Genomic DNA, 4,314 nt, shown 5'->3' with positions numbered 1-4,314 from the left:
GGAGCCCGCGTCGCGCCCGGCGCCTTGCCGGGGGGGCCGTCGCCCCCTCCCGCCCGGCCTGGGCTCGGGCCCGCGCCCCCCGGGGCTTGGACTGCACCCGTGGGTCCGGGTCCCCCTCAGGGTCCGGGTCCCTCCGGGTCAGAGTCCCGCCGGGGTCCGGATCCCCCCGGGTCAGGGTCCCCTCAGGGTCTGGGTCCCTCCGGGTCAGGGTCCCCCGGGTCAGGGTCCCCTCAGGGTCTGGGTCCCTCCGGGTCAGGGTCCCCCAGGGTCTGGGTCCCTCCGGGTCAGAGTCCCGCCGGGGTCCGGATCCCCCCGGGTCAGGGTCCCCTCAGGGCCCGGGTCCCTCCGGGTCCAGGTCCCCCTCAAGGTCCAGGTCCCTCCGGGTCAGGGTCCCCCCGGGGTCAGGGTCCCCTCAGGGTCTGGGTCCCTCCAGGTCCGGCTCCCCTCAGGGTCCGGGTCCCCCCGGGTCCGGGTCCCCCTCAAGGTCCAGGTCCCTCCGGGTCAGGGTCCCCCCGGGTCCGGGTCCCCTCAGGGTCTGGGTCCCCCTGGCTCAGGGTCCCCCCGGGTCTGGGTCCCCCTCAAGGTCCAGGTCCCTCCGGCTCAGGGTCCCCCCGGGGTCCGGATCCCCCCGGATCTGGGTCCCCTCAGGGTCAGGGTCCCCCCAGGGTCAGGTCCCCCCTAGGTCCAGCTCCCCTCAAGATCCGGGTCCCCCTCAGGGTCCGGGTTCCCTGGGGTCAGGGTCCCCCTGAATCAGGGTCCCCCTGGGTCCGGCTCCCCTCAGGGTCTAGGTCCCCCGGGGTCAGGGTCCCCTCAGGGTCTGGGTCACCCCAAGTCAGGGTCCCACTCAGGTCAGGGTCCCCCTGGGTCAGAGTCCCCCTGCGGTTCTGGGTTCCCCCGGGCCCCCTCAGGTCCAGGCCCCACCGGGTCCAGCCCTGCCCTCTGTGACTGGGTCCCCCATGGCTCCAGGTCCCCCCCCGGGTCCCCCTCTGGTCCAGGTGCTCCCTGGGTCCGGGTCCCCCCAGGTGTCCTCCAGGTCCCCTGAGGTCCAGGTGCCCCCAGGTCCCTCTTGGGTCCGGGTCCCTCATCCGGGCCCTGGGCCACCCACTCCCTCACCCCCATCACCAGCGCCCCCCTGTGGCAGGGCAGAAATCCCTATCTGAGGCCAGGCCTGGAGCCTGCCCAGCGCGAGGGGACCAGGGTGGCACCACAGCGGGGTAAATCGCGAGGAGCCGACGGGGCGAAGGGAAACCTCGGCCACCCTGGCTATGGTGACCAGCGGCGCCTCTTCCCAGCCAGGTGTCCTATGGGCACGCGAGTGGCAGTGACCAGGGCCACACGTGCCAGCTGCGGGCCCCTGGGGTTTCCGCTGGAGCTGGAGGAGACCCAGACACCACGCAGATATTGACAGAGCTCTCACCCCGGCATCTTGGGAAGCGATTCAAGGGCGTTGTGCCCTTCGGAAAGCAGATAATTTAAACAAAGTGCCGCAGGGACAGGAGCAGGATGCCAGTGCCAGGGTCCTCCACAAAACCTTTCCTCCCTACGCCTCTATCCCGTCAGCAGCCGAACTCACGTGGGCGCTGCACTAGGTGATGTCTGTTCCTCGAATCTCATCAAATGCAGATGTAACATAAGCTGAAGGGAAAAAACAGAGCTGTCTGCCTGCTCCTCGTACTGTGTTTCACAAGGGCAATCCAGGTCTTTGTGCGGCGTAAAGCAATAAAACCTTCCCTGCAGTGAGCATCAGTGCTCGGAGAAAAGCCTGTATGTTTGCTAGAAAACCTCTCTTTCCTCTTCCTGCCTGCTAACTGCAAGGTTACAGCTCGTCCACGAGACTGCTGCCTCTCTCCCCCATCTCACAGCGGTTCTGCACAAATATCAATGAAAAATATGTCACTTCTTCGATGCTTCACTTCGGATGTCATTTTCCCAGCTAAAAATACCTCAGGTATAAAGTCTGAGGCTTTCCCTTTTCATGTAGTGTTTTTCTTTTCAGGATAAAATGAATGGGAAATATAAAACTTGGATAATTTGATTCCATTTAAATAACTCTTTGGCAGGGCATTTAGACTGCAGGAAATTATAGTCCTTTCCTCATTAAATACATCTGATTATTGTTAATGGCATATGCTATTTGTATCATTTCCTCTGCCTGTTCCTTGTGCACTTCAGGAACTCACCACCTAGTTCTATCTGTTTAAATCAGAAGAGTAAAATGTTTAAAGAATAACAAAAACGAGTGTTTAGTTTCAGATAAGTGCATTCTGAAAGATTACTTGTGAGTGAGATTTAACAGGTTTATGAAAATAGAGTTGTTCCCATCTTGCTTATGTAGAACTCTGACATTTTTTAAATGAAGCAGTTCTTAAAAGTGCATGCATTTCTAAGCACAACTTGGCCATAATACAGCCCAAAATACATTTTGCATGGGGTGAAACACAGGTAAGAATATTTCACGCAGCCTGGGCCTGCTGGAGGCTGCCCCGCTGCTGCGCTGTCGTGATTTCCTGTAGCGATCTGGGTGCTCCGAGTGCCGGGGAGTGGATGTGCCATTATTTTAATGTCTATCTGACTTGCCATTCCCCAAGTCAGGCATTTTGTGTCTTCTGCAAGCAACAGAGAGGAGCAAGATAAATTCTGAAAGCATCCTGTCGTTTAAATACAGTTGCTCCCAAACGGCTCTGAAAGGCTTCCGACAAGGCACGTGGTCCTACCCAGCGACCGCTGCGCTGCGTACAGCGGCGTTGACGGTGCTTCAGCCAAAGGGAAACGGCACGTCTGGCCACTTCTGCCCTTACTTGACAAATATCCTCCATGCTGGGACACGGAAACACAGCAGTCGCATTCGTGCGCTGGAAAGGATATGTTGTGTGGCTGCAGGTGAGGAACCGATACATTTCTGGGGAGAAAAATAAACTAATGAGCAAAGGGCCGAGCCCGTCCCGGTTTTTACTGGGATTGCTGCCGCCGCCAGAGGTTCTCCCCGGTGTGGTGCAGGCAGGGTGGGACCGTACGGCCCCGTGGGAGCCAGGAGCAGATGCTCCTGAGCCGCGAGGCACCGCGCGCCTGCTCCGTGCGGGCCTCTCCGCTTCTCACGATTCTGAAATTAGCGGTGACGTGCTCGGTTTTACCGTGTGCCGCCCTGTGGAAAAACGCAAGAACCGCAGCCCGTTCAATGGACATTGGAGAGTACAGCACAGCTGTATTAGGTACGTATTCATACAGGGGATTAATTAACGTGGTTCTCGTGTGTTCATAGTTCGTGCGCTCTAAAATGAATGCAGGCAGCTATCTGTAGAAATGCAAAATACTATCTGTAGAAATGCAAAATATTTATTTGCTTATCTCCTGAAAAAAACACGAGTTTGGAGGCTGTCTCATATTTCCAAACTGTACTGAAGAATCCTGTCGCTTTCCCAGGAAGTTTACTTTTCGTGCTGCTCCATTTTTGTTGTCTTTGGTGGGATATTTTTTTTTAAAAAAGCGATCATGATTAAAATATGAAAACAGAGATAGGGTAAAATAATCACAGGAGACATTTCTACAGAGAAAACACTAAACATTCAGCTGTATCTATAAACAGAGGATATTTGTTCAAATGTGTGGAGCTGGCCAACATTAATCGTTTCAAACTTGCAGAGTGACAGGCAAGTGGGCAGGAACCAGGGTGGGCAGCGCCTGGGAAGCATCTGAGCCGCTGCCGGAGGCTCCCGCTTTGCTAAAGGCGGGCGCTGCCCGCAGCCCGCGCGCTCTCCCGTGAGTGAAGGCCGCCGTGGGCAGAAACGCGCGGAAAATGCCCGCGGAAGGCAGAGGGCGGGCGCCAGGGCCGCCGCAGGCCGCGGCCTCGCCGTCGCCTCGCAGCACCCACGTTGCCAGGCGCTGGGAGCCCCTCTGGGCCGCCGCCGCTTCCCAACCGGGCGCCCCCCCGCGCCGCGGAGGATCCCCTGGTGGCCGCACTACGCTCGGGGGAGCGGCGGAGCGCACCGCCGCGCTGTTGACTATGACAGAGGAAAAGGGGGAATTGTAGCGCCCGGCTAGCTCAGTCGGTAGAGCATGGGACTCTTAATCCCAGGGTCGTGGGTTCGAGCCCCACGTTGGGCGCAAGCTTTTTTTTTCCTTATTTCGATTCTTTTTTTCTTTTCTTTCCCACCTCGCTTCTTACAGCCACGCGACAGCGATTCAGATGAAGCCCACAGCTGACAATCCGATTGAGAAAGCTGCACCTGGAGTCGGAGGAGGGCCTGTAAGCGCGGCGAGCCCCGCGGAGCGAGCGCGCCTGCCTGCGGGGCCGCTCCGCGCCCCGCCCCGCCCTAC

The 4,314-nt window shown here is 58.4% G+C and overlaps 1 long non-coding RNA gene and 1 other non-coding gene across 2 annotated transcripts; one reads left to right on the top strand and one right to left on the bottom strand.

The window, feature by feature from the left end:
• Window positions 1–2,242: 2,242 nt before the first annotated feature.
• LOC112963548 lies at window positions 2,243–4,243 on the bottom strand. Its single transcript, XR_003252627.1, has 2 exons — window positions 4,151–4,243; window positions 2,243–2,899 (listed from the first exon to the last, which is right to left on the bottom strand). It is a non-coding gene; the product is annotated as an uncharacterized LOC112963548 (long non-coding RNA).
• Window positions 4,029–4,101, top strand: TRNAK-CUU. Its single transcript has one exon. It is a non-coding gene; the product is annotated as a tRNA-Lys (tRNA).
• Window positions 4,244–4,314: the final 71 nt, after the last annotated feature.

Source organism: Apteryx rowi, unplaced genomic scaffold (genome assembly GCF_003343035.1).
Source record: "Apteryx rowi isolate R43461 unplaced genomic scaffold, aptRow1 scaffold_170, whole genome shotgun sequence".
NCBI lineage: Eukaryota > Metazoa > Chordata > Aves > Apterygiformes > Apterygidae > Apteryx > Apteryx rowi.
Note: the sequence above shows the minus strand (reverse complement) of the source record. Positions and strands in the feature narration are given on the sequence as shown.